Source organism: Lichenostomus cassidix, chromosome 5, assembly GCF_008360975.1.
Source record: "Lichenostomus cassidix isolate B80296 chromosome 5, HeHo_3.0, whole genome shotgun sequence".
Lineage (NCBI taxonomy): Eukaryota > Metazoa > Chordata > Aves > Passeriformes > Meliphagidae > Lichenostomus > Lichenostomus cassidix.
Genome location: NC_139486.1, coordinates 33,762,354 through 33,781,541, shown reverse-complemented (window position 1 = coordinate 33,781,541; position 19,188 = coordinate 33,762,354). Strand labels below are relative to the sequence as shown.

The window sequence follows — 19,188 nt, the reverse complement described above, 5'->3', positions numbered from 1 at the left end:
CACACGCAAGAAGGAGCCTCCCCTCTCCCACAGTTCCTTGTGTGATTTCCTCAGCTGAACTCATTAACAATGTCTCCGGGACTTCCCATGACTGAAAAAAAACTCGCCGCTGGGCAGATAAGAACGAGTTTGCAAGGTTTTGAGGGCAGTTACTTTGTGCATTTCGCCAAGGTCCTGTGCGGCTGCAGCAGCAGCAATCCAGTGAGGCTTGTGCGGGCACACCACCCCCTGAACAAGGCTGAGCAGTGCTCCCACTTTTCGGAGCTCAGGGCAGAGGTGAGCTGCTCACGGATAGTGGAGGCTATGCTCCTTCGTGCAAGGGTTTATCACCACCCTGTAGAAACCTGCAAAAGGCTTCCCTAAACAGCCACAAATGGGAACACAGGAATCTCCTGCTCCAGTCAAAAGAGCAAACTGACTCCTCTCCCATGGCAGATGAGCTTTCAGAAAGCGTGCAGGTTTTGCGGTAGGGAGACTGGTTGGGGGGAAGGGACAGGAGTGGGTTGTGGGGGTTTTGTTTTGCAGGTTTTTTTTACTGTTCCCAGTTTAGTCATGCCTCCTTAAGACACAAAACCTGTACACAAGCATACACCCCCTCCTTGGCTGAGATCATGAGCTGCTGCTGAACATATCTTTCAGAGCTTGATACTAAGCCAAAGCATGCCTGCAGCATGGACCATGGTGTGCTGCAATGGCAGTGCAGGGCAAATTACTGAGAGCAGTGGGACAGAGAACAGAAAACATCTCCAGTCATCTTGGCTACTGATCTTGTCCATCAGAGTTTAAATACTTTTTTTTTTTACTTAAAGAGTGTACATTGTGGCAGCACGTCAAAGACTGTAGTAAATCATGTAAATACAAATGAGACTACTGCAAAGAAATGTGTCTCTTCTCAGTGTCTTAGCATTTATCTGTCCTTTCCTTGCATTTTATCACCCCCAGAGCAGCTGTTCCTCTTTTGTTTATGGACAAAGATGAAAACGTTGCTTTGTTGCATCCTTGTAACTGGGTCCAGTGGGATTCTCAGGGAATCCGAGTCTGCTCCCAAACACAGCTATTAGCAGGTTTCAGTCTTGTAGTTTTTTAAAATTTTAGAGCCATCTATCATAACTGACTATGCCATAAATCCCACTGTCCTCAAACATACACTTTCCCCCTTAGATGAAGTACTCTAGGTTTAAGTCTCCTCAAGCAGATGCTTAAAACAGTTCAGTCTGTTGATGGGCTCTGCCAAGGGGCCACACTAAGTTTGGAAGTACCTGCAAGTGGAAGTATTTTGCAATTAAAGCTGCCTGCAAGACCACCTTGTCTCACTGAATGTGGCAAATACAAGCCCTCACATGTTAAGCAGAGTGCACAAACCATCACAGCTAACTTACAGCATCAAACAAAAAACAACAGGCCCAAGAGCACTCAAGACACAGGTTTTCCAAAAAGAACTAGTGGTTTCTGAACACAGACAGGAAAGGCAGTTCCATACCACAGGTTTCTTCAGTGCATGATCTGAGGCAAGCCCCTTGGGCCCTGAAATAAGCTCCCCTTCACTTCTGTTTCCTTCACCAGAAAGACAGAATCTGTCCTCTAGAAACTCATGTTTTCCCCAAAGGGGAATTACCCCGTGTCACTGCCATAGGCCTTTCAAAGAAAAGCAAGAGATAAGGTATACAGACTGGTCACAAGACCTGTGCTAGTGCCTCTTCTCAGTATCACACTAACCACAGAGTACAATCAACCACACACACACATACTTTGAACTGTTCCACATTTGGTATCTGCATTCTCTCAAAAATGAAAGACTAAGATAATAATTGCTTCACCTTAAGCAATCTCATCACCATATACCTTACTGAACTATGGACAATTTTTTCTTGTTAAATCATGGCAGCTTCCTTGATATTAACAGCAAAACCTTCTCATTCTAAAAATCTTTAAAAAATCTACCACCACATACTCCTGTTTTACACCCTTCTTAGTAAGTATGTCCATACTGTCATGTGCTTATCTTTACAAAGAAAACCAGCAGGCAGGGTTCCTGAAAAGGGAGTAGAAATAAATTTTGACCACAGCTGGATTTACAGAGAAAAGGGAAGGAAGGAGCTGCCTTCAAGTATGCCCAGACAAGTAGCCTGCAGAAGGGCTCAGTTCATAACCATGCCTGTTCCAGCTGCATGTGTGAAAGAGTTTTCACAAAGGTCAGCATGGCAGTGCACACTCAGCCAGCTGCTGACATTGCCTTCGGGCAACAGAACTCCAGAGGCAAAGCAATGTGCCCCTTCCCACATAAGGATTCCTAAGAATACATGAAAATAGGAAGATCTGAGTTATTTCACCAGCAAGGATTAACGTTTGAGTGTCGTGTCAAGCGCTTCATACTCTGTGCAAACAAAAGACACAACAGAGAACTACTCTTTATGGGTGCAGTCCTCAAACTCCTGCATCCAGACTGCCAACTGCCATGGTCTGTCTGGCACTCAGACTGCAGTTCACCTCCATATGCCTACTCTTCCTTAGTAAACTGGAAAAGCAGCTCATGAGTACATAAGAAGACAAACTGTGCTGGCAGGGAGAATATAGAAAACAACCACTTACATGCAAAAATATCCTCATTCTCTCACTAGAAGAACAATGCACTGGGATACAGAGTGATGCAGATTTGCAAAGAAACTGCTTTCACTAGCAAAACCAAACCAAACTACCATAAAGAAGGTAGGGTGGAACATGGTTTTATGCTGAAGAACAAAGTGCAAAGGCTGTAAGTAAACAGCAAAACAGGAGAAACTATTGAGCTGAGCATACTGAACTAGAACACAGGGCTGTTACCACCTATACACATACATCAGAGCCACTACCCAAGCAACACTGCATACAACCCCTGCCTTTTTTGTAAATCCACATTTAGAAAGTCAGAGCAATAAGCTGATACAGTCAAGATAAGCAATGTTACAGCCCACTGCAGACACGACAGAAAGAAAACAAAGAGAATTTGTGTACCAAAGCAAAATACAGCAGAAGAAGAAGGTCTGTTACTTTTACCAGGAATACCATATGGTCAGTATCTGAGGAAAGGAGAATGAGTTCATTCATATTTAGAAGCAAAAGTAATAGGTCATTGCTTCCAAGTTCAGAGGCAAAATGCCTGCTCCTCTTTCCCTGTTACAGCCACATCATTCCCAGTCCAGATATGGTTTTCCAAGGAACTGGTACTGCTAGTATTCTGGTCCAGACAGTCACACTCAGGGCACTTTTTACATAAGGATGACAGAAAGAGAAGGATGAGAATGCTCATGTAGGAGTTTTGCTTAGTCCTAACATAAGCCTGGTTTATCCACAGCCGAGTCAGAGCTGCAACACTGAAAGACCAGTTTTGTCACCAGCAGATTACAGTTACATTCTGAAGCTGTGAGGCATTTGGCAGCAGTAAGCACGGTTAGCACAGTACATCTCAACCACTACCATGAAGCAATCTTATAATAGCAATTCCTGAAAGATCTGCTCAGAACTGCAACCAACACAGTTGATTTCAATCAGAGCACCCAGAAACATGTCTTTATTCAACAAATGTGAGGGCAGGCGCATGGCAGCAATGTTTTCTAACATATTACAGAACACATGCCTGCCAGCTGAGAAAGCTTCTACCTCTGTAGTGCTACCCCACATATGGATCTGCCATGCAGCAAAGTTACAAGGCAAGAGAGACAATCTTAATGTATCCTCATTGCCTCTTAAAAAAACCCAAACCAGATCAGTAAGGTCTTTTTCTATTTGAACACCTGTTGGGGGGTACCACTGAATTGTGAAAACAGACAAGACCCCTGATACCAGCAAAGGCCCTTAACAGCTGCCAAGATACAGCACACTAGTTAATTCACCTCTGTAAGAGCCCCTCCATCACAACAAGGCCTTGCCATATTTGCTGGTTCTTCATTCTTCCCAAGCCTGAATCCACAGTTGCTCTCTGCAATTCAAGTATTCACTCTGTCAATTGAGTTTTCGTTGCAAGAGACAGATAGCAAAAAGGATTAGAAGGATTTTGTAGCAGTGCTGAGCAGTCTAAGCCACAAAGAGAACACAGTATAAAAGCCTAGTCTGACAATCAAGTGCCAGGAGTAAATAAAACAGAAAATGACAGGCCAGATTAACTAGTGCCAGCATTACTTCCCAGATCCATTCAGGTCACAACATGTCCTAGCCTCCCCTCTTCACCCCTTTAAAACACTCCAGTCCGAGTCCAAGCATATCATTGCCTTGACCCATACATCTTACTTTGTATTTGCTCTCTGCCTATGGAAGGGAATTCAGGCAAGAAAGTCAGAGATGAACATTCTTACGTGCAGAGCAATTCATAAGTGTCTCCAGCAGAGCCAAGCATTTGTTTACAGGAAGACAAAAAGGCAGTGTCCCAGGTATCTGGTGTACAGCTATCATGTGGGGCTCAAGTCACTGTTGAGATGGCAAGGCTATTTCAGCCTCCTCCCAAGCAGCAGGTGGAAAAAGCAATGCAGCACAGAAGAGATGCAGACAAGTGTCTGGCTATCAGCCCCACAGCCAGAAAGTGCCAGAGGCAAAAGGAGATGTAGTATCAGAATTTTTGCTATTGACAGGATAAGTATTTACCAAGAGAGTTGTCTAGAAGTCTCATCTTAGGACCAGGAGTTTCATCTTTTATGTTTATGAAAGCCAGCTTTTGATGATAAATTTGTAGAACAAAGTGTCATTTTCTTACATGTTTTGTCTTCATCATTTACTGATGATTCTACTATAAAAGGATACATTTCACACGAAAGTACAGCACAAACTTCACTTCTGTGATGTAGAAACCTATGGAAGCTGAAAGCTGGATCCAGGCTTCTGACTCTAAAGCCTTGCACAAATCAGGCTTCTGCACATGGTTTATGTTATTGTTATTTAAGTTTTTCTGTGACACCAGTCTTGGAAATCAGAAAGGTTGTAGAACAGCTTTAAGCAAGCCAAAGGCTATGGGGAGAGATTAAATACAGACTTTTACAAAAAATATTCTCAGGCTTTTTTTTGTCTAGCATCATTCACTTTGCTTGTGGCTAACAGCAGTCTAACCACAGCAACCTTGTTACAATTTCCAGAAAAGGCAGATTTTGTGGAGACAAACGAAATCCATTGTTTTCCTGTGTGAAACTTTGGGTAGCCCATCCATTTTAGGATCACCTGAAACCAGAGCTGGACAGCAATCTCTTTGCATGTAGAAGGCTAAGTAAAAAATGTCAGAGCAGTGCAGCAGTTGCGTGTGTCACCTCAACAAAAGCACACAGGACGGCGGAAAAATGAAATTACTCTGTATGTGGCACCTGTCATCTGCCAAGGATAAGGAGGTCAAGGGGGCAAGGCCAGTGTATCACAAGTAAGACAAAAGACTTTTACATTGTCTTTTCCCAAGTCTGTCCTCAGTTCAGTAGGGCCAATATTAAGCTTCATTAGGAGAGCCACGATTACTTCTACCTTATAAAATAAGCTTTGCCTCAAAAGTCTCACTTTGATCTGCATATTTGTCATCTACCCAATAATTAAAGGATTTTTTTTTCTCTGCAAATTTAAAGAAGCTTCAGGTATTAGCAATGGCCCCCAGCTGCTCTGCCAAGGTCTGAACTTTAGATACAGGACAGTTTGGTTGCTCTTTATCTCATGTAGCACAGAGAAGAAAAGCAGAAACATAGCCAAGCCTTCAAATCTGGAAGGACCAACCAGATTTATTCAGTGGGATATCAAAATAACCATGCCTGTGTCAATGAGCACACTATGATCTGAAAAGGTAACATTTCACCCTCCAAACTTTTTCATAATCTTACATGAACAAAGACATTTCTTCAAAGACAGCCATTTCCAGTTGACCAAGCTCCTATATGTAGTCTGCTCATGAGGCATTAAGAAACCCCAGAGCAACAGGACTTTTTTTTTTTTTGGAACACCAAGTACTTCAGCTTTCCTGCCCAGTGAAGCCTGGTGAGGAAGCACTTCTGTTTGATAAAAAAGGAGGTAAGGTCTAGCTCCGCACTACTGCAGAAAGAGATCAGCAACAGCACCTAAATGCTTTTCTTCCCTGCGGCTGCCCATGCCCCACAGGCCTACAAGGTCACCACCTTCCTGTGTGCCAGGTGTGGCTGGCACAACCCTACACCAGCAGCTGAAAGCCTGGCAACCTTACAGCCACACATTGGGAAAACCACAACATAATGAAGTCGCACACCGCAGTACAAGGCATGCAGCAGCCACACGTTACATCCTATTACACTGGAAACAGCCATTAATTGTGGAAGTACATAATTTATACTCTATGAGCTTTTGCTTCTGTACTTCAGCTATTTTAGCTCTTCTTGTTCCAGGACATCAAATAAGCTCATCTTTTGTTACAGAGTTACCTATAGAATACAGTCAAGTTATCCAAGTGCAAGGCTCATCCCAGCAATGTCTTCATCGTAGAAAAGCTGAGGAGAATGAATGGGATGTAAGCTTTTAATAGCAATACAAAACAAACTGGATTAAATTTACCTAAAACTTATTTCACCAAACACATCCTAAAGGCAAAAACCTATGGCCAAATGATAATTCTCCCTCAGAGGAACCTAAGTGACATCATTAAATTCCAAGAACTAGCTTCTGGAGACTGGTAGGTTGTTGCAAGGTTTGTCTTCCCAAATGTCCTCATATCATCAACATAAGAGTAATGTCATATAAAAGAAACGGGCTATTTCAGTTTTAGTTAGTTACATCTTTATGTGTATCCTCCATCACAGGTTACTGGCCTTTGACTGTGATTTGTGTCCTCACTAGGGAGCACTGCCTAGCACACACTGGGTTACACCTCGATTACAGACAGATACATCCTGAGGAAACCAATCTCCCCTCAAAAACTGCACACATACAGGGGTGCAAAAATCTACAAGTGACCAAAACAAGTTCATCTAGTTTACTGCACCATTTCCTGCAGATGCTTTGAAAGCACACAGAGAAGACCAGGCAACAGCTACAGAACATTCATGGCACTATACAAAGCTTGCATTAATACTGCCTAATCAACTTTCCTAACCTCACGGGTTTTTTTTCCTGAGAGACTAATAGAGCCTCAGCCTCTATTCTCACAGGCAGTGAAAGTCAAATACCTTTCTCAGTACCCAATTCCTGCGTAGCAGGTGTAGTGTCACACTCCTCAAGGTATTCCACTCACTCTGGGTGCAACATTCTTATTTTACCTCCCCTGGCCATAAAGAGGAGAGGATCTCTGCAGTACCATTATGTGAGGGTGTAACAGCAACCACCTTCATGACGCAAATCTGAACTAACTCTACTGAATTCATGGGATAATCCCAGTATACTAAAATATTAAGCCAGCTTCAAAAAGCCTCCTTAAAATATCTTACTGTCCTCCTGGAACCTCACCTACATTCAAAAAATTTTTTTTTTCAAACTGGAAAACAGGCTGCCTTCTACACCTAGACGGAATTCTACCACTGTCACGTATAACATTTTTGGCTCCGTAGCCAAGAAAAACCTCAAAGACAAGAAAGACTAAGGTAATTGTGAGTCCTAGAGGAAAAAATATCTAGATAAAATTTACTGATTTTACATTTAATGTTGATCTTTGCGGCATGGAAGACAAGAAAACCCCCACTGTTATTGTATCCATCCTACAAAATTCACCACTCATGGGGATTAAACAAACTGAACAGTCAGTATGAGGTGCTGCAAGGGAAGAAAATGTTGCCTTTAACTTCTCTGAGCGCCTTGACAGTTCGTGTCTGTATCTTCACAGTTTAGGATATACACAAGCCCTTGTTATGACACAGTACTGTGTTTTCTAAGCTGAATAATACCTCTTAAGTACCTCTTTAAGCAGATAGAGGGTGCAAAATTCCCCTATGTACTGGGAGCCTGTTAAACAAATAGTATAAAAAACACCGAAATTAATGTTGGCATAAATCCCCAAAATCAATCTGTGCTTGACATAGAAGGAATCAGTTATGCAGCAATTAAATGCGCAATGCAAGAGGACTATAAAATACCAGCTTGCTTTAGCAAGTACGGTTGCTTGACACCAAGTACATCAGAGAATAAAAATAAATCTTATCACATATCTCAAATTCAGCAAGGCTTGTCTGGAACAATGCCTGGAGAGCCTGCAGCATTGTGCATCACTGTAAGAAGCACAGCTGGACATGGTGGCACACATGTCAACAAAGCTAGTAGAGATCAACTTACTTTGTTTCAAATCACAAAAGATGAGCAGGATGTTGAAAAGTGATAGAACATGAATAATTAAATACAGGGCACCCATTTGCAGGAAATGCCTTGCATAAGCAAATCAAGGGTAAAGAAAAGATAAAACCAACACCACGTACATCTTCCAGTTTTTCTTTTCAGGTCATAAAAGCAATCACTCTGAAAATTAGCATTTCCTGGGATTTAACAGTTGTTGGGTTAATAGCACTAGGCAAAAGCAGCTACACCTAGCCCATAATTTTACCCATATAAAATGTGTCACACCGTATCTGGTAGAGATGCCTCTTCAAGATATTGTCAACAGAATCAACCTTAAAAAACAACACTGTTTGGAACTGCTGATAAACCCCTTCCCACAGCTAATGTTTCCATGCAGGTTTGCATCAAGGAGCCAGGCTGGATTAATTTGAAACGTACACCCCACATCTGTACATAGTCACTGGCAGAAAGCACTTCAAGTCAGTCTCCTCAGTGGAGCATCTTCTGATGGGGCTGTTCTCCCTCTGCCCCATTACCTTTTTGCACACATTTTTGGGCTCAGCTTATCTAGATATTATATGTCTATATAGTCAAAATTGTGCAGTTTGCAAAGAGATCAGATTTTTACTGCAGGACTTCCTCAATTCTGCATTAGGAAAAAACACTCCACCAAAATGAAACATTAGAGCATTGCACCAATATGCATGTGCTAGCTGTGCAGACATACATAGTCTCTGTCTTCTAGGGAAGATCTTTAACTTGTCTAAATCATTCCCATCCCTCTATTCTATACTGATACCAAGAAGGGTCTCAAACCACCCTGCAGAGGGACACAGCCCCTAGTGAAAGACAGCAAACTCCCTTACAAATTCACTAGAAGGCCAGTCCAGCCAGACCCAGGACAGATTATCCACGCAGGATTGCCACCATTGATTCTCAGAGAGCCCACTAACAGCAGTGCTGTATTAGCAGACCTGCATTTAGGAGCACAATGATGAGCTCCTCATCAGCTTCCTACTGCCAAGGAAAGGCTAAAGAGGCTAACTCCAAACACTTCTTTCCTCCTCTTCTTGATCTGCATGATGTTTTTAACAGCTCTGTCTGATGCAAGCATTTCACATACGACATAACCATATTTTCACCACCATCTTTTCCTCATTATCACAAATAAGATGTGGTGAAGAGGCACTATTTTTTGTGTTATATCACAGGCAGGGTCATATTTCACTTTATAGCTCGGCTTCAAGCTTATCTCTGATGCTGTGCAGATTATGTTTAGACTGAGAGCAGATTACTGGTGTAGCCCAAAACATTTTGTAGGTTGTGCACACACATTCACTCTAGAAAACTTACAGAGCTCTTTAGAGCACGTATCAGAAGTTAGTCTCTTAAGGAATCCTTAAAAGCATCTGAGAAACAGCATTTGTTTGCTTTGGCCAAGAAGAGACAGAAGGAAAAATACCTTCTAAGTTTCAGTTACATGTCCCAACATGTAGCAAAAGATGTCACTGTATTGAATCCAATGTGTCTTGCATCAACGAAGAGTTGGGTTTTTGTTACTTAATGATACAAAAAATAAGAACACCCACAAAACCACCAAGATACCTATTAAACTGAAGCGTACAAGTACCGCCCAGGAGCACTCCAAAAAACCTCAAAATATTTAAGTAAGCATACCTAATGAGGCCCTCCTGAATCTTTGCACTCAAGGTAGGAGTTACAGAAAACAAGGACATCAGGCAGGCACAGCAAAAAGAGAGGTAGCAAAGAAGCTTAATGCCTTATCAATGCTAGAGGAATCTGAGAGGAAGAGGGTGTAGTCAGAAGAATTATCCCTATCTTGATTAGCATCAGAACAAAGGCTCACATTAGTTTGTCTGCACTAGGACTCCCCTAGAGCACTGGATAATAACCTTGTGGAAAGCATTAAAGGGATTTCCTCCCCACTTCACCCTCCGGCAATCTACACCCCTTCTCTAAAGGGGGATAATAAAAGGATGAGGTCCAGATAACAGCTTTATGTTTAATTCTCTGAAAGACATATCTGGGTAGCTTTTTACAACTAAAACATCAAATATACAAGTAAGGTCCTTCTGAGATAGCTTTTCAAAGGTAACATTTGGGAGCAGATAGGGGAACAAAATCAAAAACAAAACCCATTTTCTGTTCAAGAGAAAAGGTCAGATAGCACAGGTGACTTATCATGCATGCTTAACTCTGGAAGACAGGAAGGACTTCAGTAGTTTCTACAGCAAAACCAGGGAGTGGTAAGGGAGTGAAGAATACAAGGAAAAAAACCCACAGCTTGTGGTATCTGAACACCACAAAAACCAGGTTAACAGAGGTGTCAAGAAAAATGCTAAGGCATGGCTACAAAGGAATCAGAACCTAGGAACATTTTAGAATACTTCCTGCTTCAAAAGCTAGAGATGCTAACACAAGTGGCTGTCTCACCACAGGAGAATATGGAAGGCAGCACATTCTGCCTTTAGTTTACAGAAGAGTCATGGCATTTGGATAAAAAACAGGTTTTAAAAGCAAAGACTCAGGAAAAACAAAGTAACAGCATCAGCTTTCATCTTACCTGGTATTAACACAGGCTGGCATACAACGGTTGTCACGTTAGCAAGATTAAACTGACCATCCAGTGACGATAGGTTGATTCACACACCTAGGACTGCACAAAAAAGTAGGTATTAGTTGTGAATACACAGGGGATAAGAATGGCACTCTGTCACTTAAAAGAGCAGGAGGCTTGAGGGGTAGAAGTAGCTTTATTATGTTTTTAGGACACAGGCACACAGCCATGCATCAGGTACAGACGTTACCCACAAAATTCAGATGTGGGTCTGAGATATAATGCACAAGTTACTCAAAATCAAAGAATATGCAAACCACCCTCACACATTCCATTTAAAAATCTCAAGGATAAGAACAGTTTCAAGCATAGCAGAGTGTTACCAAAAACATTTTTCAGCAGCACTCCAGCTTTGTTTATGGAGCTTTTTTCAGTGGGACAGAAACTTCCCAAAAGTTAGCTGAAATACACATTAAAACTGCATCAAGTCCAGCCATCAGATACACACCTGCACTTCTAGTGATTGCAAATACTGCATACTTCCTAGATAAGCATAGGAGAAATTTGTGTCTACAGTGCTAAAATTCACAGGTATGTTTTACTGTGTCATCACCATATACACCCTTTTTATTCAGCATTACTACTAAAAATTCCAATACTTAAAAAGATGGTTATTAATAAGGTAATCTTCTCCATTTTGGAAAGTACAACAGCAAACTGAGAACTGGGAAAACTGGTCATCCAAGTGAGAGTAAAAGCCATGCAGCTGAAAGGAATTTTTGTCTAGCCTGCTTAAAGATCTCCTTTGTTGCTAAACATTTCATTGTCACATTTAAATGTCAGCTCTTTAAGTCTCAGAAGCGCACAAGCCCTGCAAGACAGGAAACCAGAAACAGACTTGAGAAGAAGGTTCTCACAGCTAATGAAATGAAAAGTAAACCTAGCAAACTGCTCTTCACATCTCTCATATGCTTGCCAAAAGACACAAACCCTGATCTTACAGCCTTGCTCCCCATACCCACGAACTTATTTTTAACTAATCTCCGTTAGTAAGTTTGTATGGTTTTCTAGTCTACATATATATACCAGGGAAAAGCTTGCAATGAGTCTCCAGCACACTTCTGTCGCACATCACAGACCCAAACCGCAGCATTTCAGGATCACACAGCTCTTTGCAATAGTGCTTTAGCTTATAAAGACATACTACTCAATCTTCCTCAGGGGAAAACAGGAGCCTCCCTTTCCTGAAGCAAGTAGCATGCCCTTTTTGGACTTTGAAAAGGAGTGAGGGGCCCTGGGAGAGAATCTGGCTTTAAAGCTTTCAGGATGATCGCACATATGGCCACTGGCTCGCCAGTGGCATATGCGGCAGCAGATGGAGAAGCGAAGCTTTCATACCCTCTGAGCAATGCTCTGCAATTTTGACACTTCTCTTGAAAAGCAGAGATGTCAATCACCCTTCCAGGCTGGTGTTTTGGCACAGAAGGGATTCTCCTCAGTCTGCGTACCAACACCAAAGGATAACTTACACAGGCTAGTTTAGAGGCAGTTTCTGTCTTGGCTTTCAAATACAATGAATCCATACACAGCAGAGAATGATAAATTACTGTTGTCTTCACTGCACTTCAGCTGGCTTTTGGCTCATTACAGAGCAACACATACCCAGTATGCATCCTTTCCTTTAAAGCAGGAGAGGGGGGAGGTGTTTTAATTAACATTAGAGCACCTTACTAGGTCGAACAAATAAAAGGCCTTTAGAGAGAGGACAGCAAAAATGGGCTCCAACACCCAAAGGGGATTCTGGCACATCCCCCAGTAAAACTGTACTAGTGTGGGCTGCTCTAATATATCATCCTTGAAGACTTTTAACAAGTTATTTACAGAGAAAAGAAAACCCAAACAGCCTAAACAGGTCAAAGACAAACAGTTCACTAATCCATACGTTTAGCACTACACATACAAACTACAGCTCCTTTCAAAGCAAGTAGCCTTTAACAACCACTGTTACAAATCACATTGCAAAGTTTAGCTATTGAAAGATCTGCATTTTTATACAGAGTAAAAACATAATTCTCAAGCTTACTTACAGAAATTGGGGGTTTGGGAAGGGTGTTGTTTGGTTTTGGTTTGCTTGGTCATTTTTTAAAGACCAATACATCAACAGGCTTTCCCTCTTAAAACTTATGCTCCCCTGAAAGACCTGCAGGAAGAGACCCAATATAACAACATAACTTCTTTACTATCTGCATTCCCAAACAAGCTGCAAACTTGGTCTTGATCAGAGATTCTTTCAATTCCCACTCATTTTATTACAAAATCCCATTAAATCAATGCAGGAAAAAAAAGCCAGGAACAGCAGCAAACCACAGCAATATTATAAACTGTGAGGAAAATTAGTTAAGGAAAATAATAAATGGCTTTAAAGTTTTCCAAATGGTCCTGGCACTTTTGAAGTGTAAGCTAAGGGAGCTATGGACAGACACAGTATTGAAAGGGGTTCACTTCTGAGCATGAGGTTAAAATAATGCACATTTCAGCCCTGCAAAGTTCAATCAACTACAAGGAAGTCATTCCTATGGCAAGTATACACTGTGAGAATGAATGCCATTCTACTCTATTGCACAAATATGATGTGGTGTTTCATTTGCCACATAAAAGTGATTCCTAGGGCCAATTTCCATTGACTCTGCTCAACCAGCTCCAAAAGCTGTACTTTGCCTTGTCTACAAGGTTACTGCGGCAGTGATGACCAACCCGTTCCACTCAACACTCACTTACACCAGGAAGCCAATTTACTGCTGGTGGGCTGGTTGCCAGGATAGCAGTTCCCCTCAGGGAATCACCAGAGTGACATGAGACACATCGATCCTTTGTGCTGCAGAGAAAGTTCTCAATGTACACTCCACTTCTGGAGCCTGCCCACTGTTCAGCACACAAGGAAAGACAGAGGCTGGGGGAAGGGGCCAAGTGAGGCAGTGGGAAAGAAGTAGGGTTTTTATACCTCTAACTTCTGGTCCTGCAGCTCTTCGACATAAGCTTCCTCAAGACACTGTCTTGAATTACCACACACAAATAGCATCAGTTTAAAATAAATAAATAAGCAAGCAAACAACAGGCCAGGCTTTCACTGGTTTCTTACTAGCATCACTAAGCTTAGTCTGAAAATACTTTGCAGACTGCATCATGTAGTAAGCCATATGAGAGCACTAAGCTTCCTGTGAGAAGCGGTAGCTGCCACTACTCAGTAACAAAACAGCCAGCATATAAACGGCAGATGAAAACTGTTTTTGCTACTTACAAAAGCTCACTTCCTGACATTTACAGGAAGCATTTCTACTGGTTAAACTTAAAATCAATTTTCGCAGCTGCATAAACAAGACTTCTACTAGAATCAAGGAAAATACCATCTGTATAACTACAGAACAGCAAAGCCAGAGGAATTACACACATGGACTTAAAAAGACAGAGAGCGCTTCACTGAAGTTATATACCTATTCCCAACTACTACACTCTGTGCTGGAGGTTAAATTGCTACATCTGAAGCAATTCCATTTGTACCCAGAATACCTTAATGAGAGGAGATTACACATGTTTGATGGCATTTCTAAGGACATGTCATGACACTTGTCATGACGACTAGATAAACATAATTACAGACTACTGTATTTTGGCAAAAGAAATCTACTGTAACTGATACCACAATACCTTTGCTACGTATGGGTTAAATTTTCCCTTTCCCAGTTCTAGGAAACGCCTTCATGTTTCTATTTACATATTCCTAAAGCAGCATTCAGTCCCTGCTGCCTCTCCTCCCTCCCTCCCTCCCAGTCTTTCAGGCAAGCAGGTTGTGGGACCAACCCTGCCAGTGAAAGATGCCTCTCTCCCAGCTAAGCCTGATCAGCTGGGATCAGCTGGTTATAGCAGTCGACAAGTGGCTCAGAGGGCAGGGGAGCTGCGGGGAGTTCCTGTGCCAAGCAGAGTGCACAACAGGACACAGCCCGGGAAACTCTGGAGCAAGGCTTCCAAGCTACTGACCTTTCATGCAGTTGGTGGTAGATAATGGGCTTCTCTGGAAGTATCTCAGGCAAGAAAAAGAGATGCAACTTTCAAAAGGAAAAGAAAAAATACAACAGCAGTGGCCTGACACAGACCCCGAGTGCAGCATCAAACCTTCCTGGACTGACAGAGGCAGCAACTTACATCCGTTTGCTCACGAATGCAGAACAAGCAAGAGGCGGATTTGGGCGGTACAGCAGTAGATGGCTGTGGTGCGAGCAAGCACACCGATAAAAAGCAGAAGTGACTCAACAGGAACAAGTCACAGAAACCCAAATCTGCAGTTACGATGTTACATAGCTGAGGTTAAGACTATGGCAGGCTGCTATTACTGAGAGGTGAAACAATTCTCCAGGCAGGAGCAAAGTAGCTGAAAACAACCATGACCCCAAGACGGAACAAATTCCATCAAAACTGCTACACTACAGGCAGGACACACTTTTAGTGACTTCAGTAACCATTACTTGCTGACTCCCCAGGCAGCTGTGCTCAAGCAGCCATTTCAGTCCACCTTCACACGCTGCACCAAATATAAACTGTTGATAACTGCATGAAAACTGTTTCAGCAGAGACAAGGTGCACTGCACAACTCAAGGACGTTGGGTCCTCCTCAAAGCCAACAGGTGGTCAATCTGCATAAGCAGAGGGAGAAGGGGACAGAGCCAAAGTCTCTGCTACACTTGTGGTTGGGAAATTTCTGCCACGAGATCAGTACTTTCCCAGACCCATACTTCACTGCGTCATCTGCCTTTAAATAGAAAATATGGGGGCACCTGGGTTTTGACAATGACTTGTCTAAGAGGAAGTTATGGCTCCATTACGATGTGCTACTTTGCTCTACAATGATCTTCAGTTTTAAAATCTAGTTAGATTAGGTTGCAGATCTTTCAAGCACGTCCTTCACTCCGTGGCCCTTAAAGGAACATACTTTCCTACTTTCAGATGGCACTCTCTCTCCTAAGGGTCCATAAACCACTCATTTAAATAACAGGACAAGTCAACGTAACAGGGCAGATGAAACTTCAAACAAGAAGAAGAAAAGTTTTTTTCTCGAAGTTTTGCTTAGAGAATTACTACCAGAAACAACATGAAAGTTATAAAGACAGAAATATGATCTGTAAAGCTGCCAGTGCCACAACTAGAAAGAATTCTAATACTAGAAAGAATTATTCTCTCTGCATCAAAATATACCCCCAAAAATAGCATGTCACAAAAAGAAGAAAAGGAGGCAGACTTGCAAAGAGATTTATGGTAGACACCTGAAGAGGAGGTAGATGAAATCAACGATAAACTACAGACACCACAGAGAGCACTGATCCTTAGAGCACTGGCATTTAATATGCAAATTCCTTCTCTGCTTAGGCGTTTTGCCTCCCTTTGATGTATGCAGACAAGTTCGAACTAGAGATGAGAACTGGGAGCATTCCCTTTCTCCATTATCTCAAGTTTTTTTTCTTGTCTAAGCAACAGTTAAGTACTCTATATCACTTTTGATTCTGTTCAGAAGGGAAAGGAAGAAAAACCACCACTAAAAAGAAAAGTACAACAAATATTATTAAAGGAGAGAATCAATGTTTTCCCAGCTCTGATGCAGGGCGTAAGCAGCAAGCTGGTGCCCAAAAGCTATAGCGCAGCCCAGGAGAACAGAAAGACAAGCTGAACAACAGAGGACGGTAAAGATACTCTGGAAAAGATCCAGATGTCTTGAGCTTAGTCCTACTGCATGAAAAATTAAAGAGGTTAAAACCTCCTCTTAAGAACTTTTCTTCCCATTGTTCTGACCACGACTATTCTGAACAAGCTGCATTGCTCCAGAAACCTCAGGAATTACGGTGACAATAGATTCCTGCCAAGAGAAGCACCATTACATAATAGCATTTATGGGAACACGCACAAAAAGCCACTAGGAAGTGCAAACAGACAAGTGCAAGATCCTCTCTGCTCATCGGCTCAGTTTAGCTCTTGACCATTCTAAAGACTACTTCAGGATATTTTTAATTTATACATTTGCTTCTTCTCACCCCCTTCCACTCGACAAAATCTGTGTTACTGTAACTACACTGAGATCACGTCCATTCCCCACAATAACCCCCTTGAGAATACGCCCACTTGAAACTACTGTATTTGCATTAATCTGTTTAAAAGAACACTACAAAGATGAAAAACTGTGTCACTATTTCCATTAGTATATTACAAATAAGAACAATTTATCATGGTATTTTTTCATCCTTTACCCAATTTTAGGGATACTTGGAACAATTATTGCTTTTCAGTTCTGAGAAGCCTAGTGTGGCTATTTTTGAGTTCCAGGTCTTCCACAGGGGATTTACCATAGATTTGTTACACGCACACGTAGAGGCTCAGCCTAAGCACTGCACACGTGTAAAGGCAGCTGCTAGGGAAGCTCTGACCTCTGGGCACTGCTAAGACACCACAAAGAAGAAAGCACAGATGAAATCCTAACAAAAAGTTTCTCCCGTTGAATTATCCACAGCAGTGCCTTCAGTACCACCTTCATCTCAGACACCACTTTCCCCGTGTCTCCCTACGCACCCAAAAGCTCTATGAAAGGAAAAAGAGAAGACAGCGGTGGACGTTTATCCGCTGTTACTCAGGGGTTTTAAATCCTAGAGGTTCACCCCGCACCAAGCGAATCCTCACGCCCAAATACACACTTTAAGACCGCTGGCCGCAGAGAAAGCCCAGCTCTGCCGTCACGACCGACCAGCCGCCGCTGTGACACGCGGGAGCCGCAGGTACCACAGGTGACATTATGTAAGGGAGGCGGCCGGGCGGGCAGCCGAGCGGGGAAGGGCTCCCGGCGCAGCCCCGAGCACCGCGAGCTCCGTGCGGGGCCGCGGCCGGGCAGGGCTGCCCCTCTCTCCCCGCGGGGGCCACCCGGGGGAGCGCCGCCGACACCTTCCGGCTCCCGGCCCCGCCGCCCGCCCCCGCCCAGCACAAGCTCCGCGCTCCCCGCACCCCGGCGGCGAGCCCGGTTCCGCGCCCCGCCGCGGCCAGCTCGCTGCCCCCGCCCCGCGCCCCGGCGGCCCCTCGGCTGCGCGCCCTCCCCCCGCGGCGGCGGCGGGTGCTCACCGGGCGGGCGGGCTCGGCGGGCGGGCTGGGGGCGGCGGTGCCGCTGGCGCTGCAGGTCGGCGGCCGCGCGCCCCGGCCGCCCCGGCGTCTCGCCCGCCCAACGCCCCGGCCGCCGCCGCGCGCCAGGCCCCGCCCCGCGCGCCGCCGGGCCCAGCTCGCGGGGCGGGGCGGGGCCGCCCTTAAAGGGGCCGCGCGGAGGGGCGCCGCCGGAGGGGGGCGCTGCGGCGCGGGGCCGGTAGCCGCCGCCGAGGAACGGAGCGGAGCAGAGCGGAGCGGAGCGGGGAAGCGCCGCCGCATCCAGTGACGGCCGCTGTCGGAGGCCGGCGGGAACGCTGCGAGCCTCCTCCCGTCATCGCGGCTGCACGCACACGTGGCATTCGCTCCCGGCCCGGCACCGGGGAACAGCGGCTGTGAGCGGAGTTGGAGCCCTCTGCGGCCCTCTGCCGCTCTGTGCCGGAGCAGGAGCGCTCCGCAGCCGCAGGGCACAGCGGTGCTGCGTAGCCCGGGGCATTTCCTTGCGCTGGCAGCCCCTTCTCGCCGGGCCGCGGGGGGCAGCGCACGGTGGGTGCCCCTGGCCTTTGCCGTGGCTGTGGAGCCACCCCGGAGGTCGGGCGGTGCGGAGACTCAGCATGGGCACGCTGCTTCGAACCTGACACAGCGGCACAGAAGCCATGCTGTCGCTCTTGCCGCAGGCACGCTCCTGCCAGCCCGTTCAGTGCCCTGTCCCACGAGCTCACCTGCTGGCAGACCCTTCGTCACTCCGCTGGTGACAGGCCTGTGGGAGCACAAGCCACGGCTGGCTCCGTCCTGCCGTGCAGCACCAATAGAGCAAGACTGCTGGCTGGAAGGTATAAGGTTGGGCTGTTGTAGGAGATAACACTCATGCTCACAGGGGGTAAGGGCATACAGGTGTAGAAGGATGCTCTACACCTTCTTGCCACCTCCTCTCTCTTCATCTGCTTTTATGGACTCTCCCAAGACAGCTCTCCTGTATCCAGAAGTGCACTCAGGGAATCAAGGAGGATTCCTTGCTTTGCTTTCCTTTTCATTGCTTGAATTAACACCTACCTTCTATGGGTCTGCTACATTATTCATATTTTGCTGGAGAGTGAGCTGTTCTCCTGTTTTCTGTAGGGAAGGAACCATATGTAGTTCTACTGGAAAGGTGAAGGGAAGTTTACATATTTTTTTGCAATAGTACGTTGATCAGTCATAGTAAAAGCCCATAATAGGTT

The 19,188-nt window shown here is 44.5% G+C and overlaps 1 protein-coding gene across 4 annotated transcripts in view; it reads right to left on the bottom strand.

Moving 5' to 3' along the window:
- Positions 1–18,070, bottom strand: part of SUSD6 (sushi domain containing 6) — an 80,508-nt gene extending 62,438 nt beyond the window's left edge. The window contains exons 1-2 of one of the 4 annotated variants that reach the window (XM_085062169.1): positions 17,954–18,070; positions 10,811–10,903 (exon numbers count right to left, since the gene is read on the bottom strand). The gene's annotated coding sequence lies outside the window, so the exon portion shown is untranslated. Of the gene's footprint in view, positions 1–10,810; positions 10,904–14,839; positions 15,025–17,535; positions 17,771–17,953 lie in introns of those variants that run through there. The other 3 variants (XM_085062171.1, XM_085062170.1, XM_085062172.1) reach the window with 3 other exon arrangements.
- Positions 18,071–19,188: the final 1,118 nt, after the last annotated feature.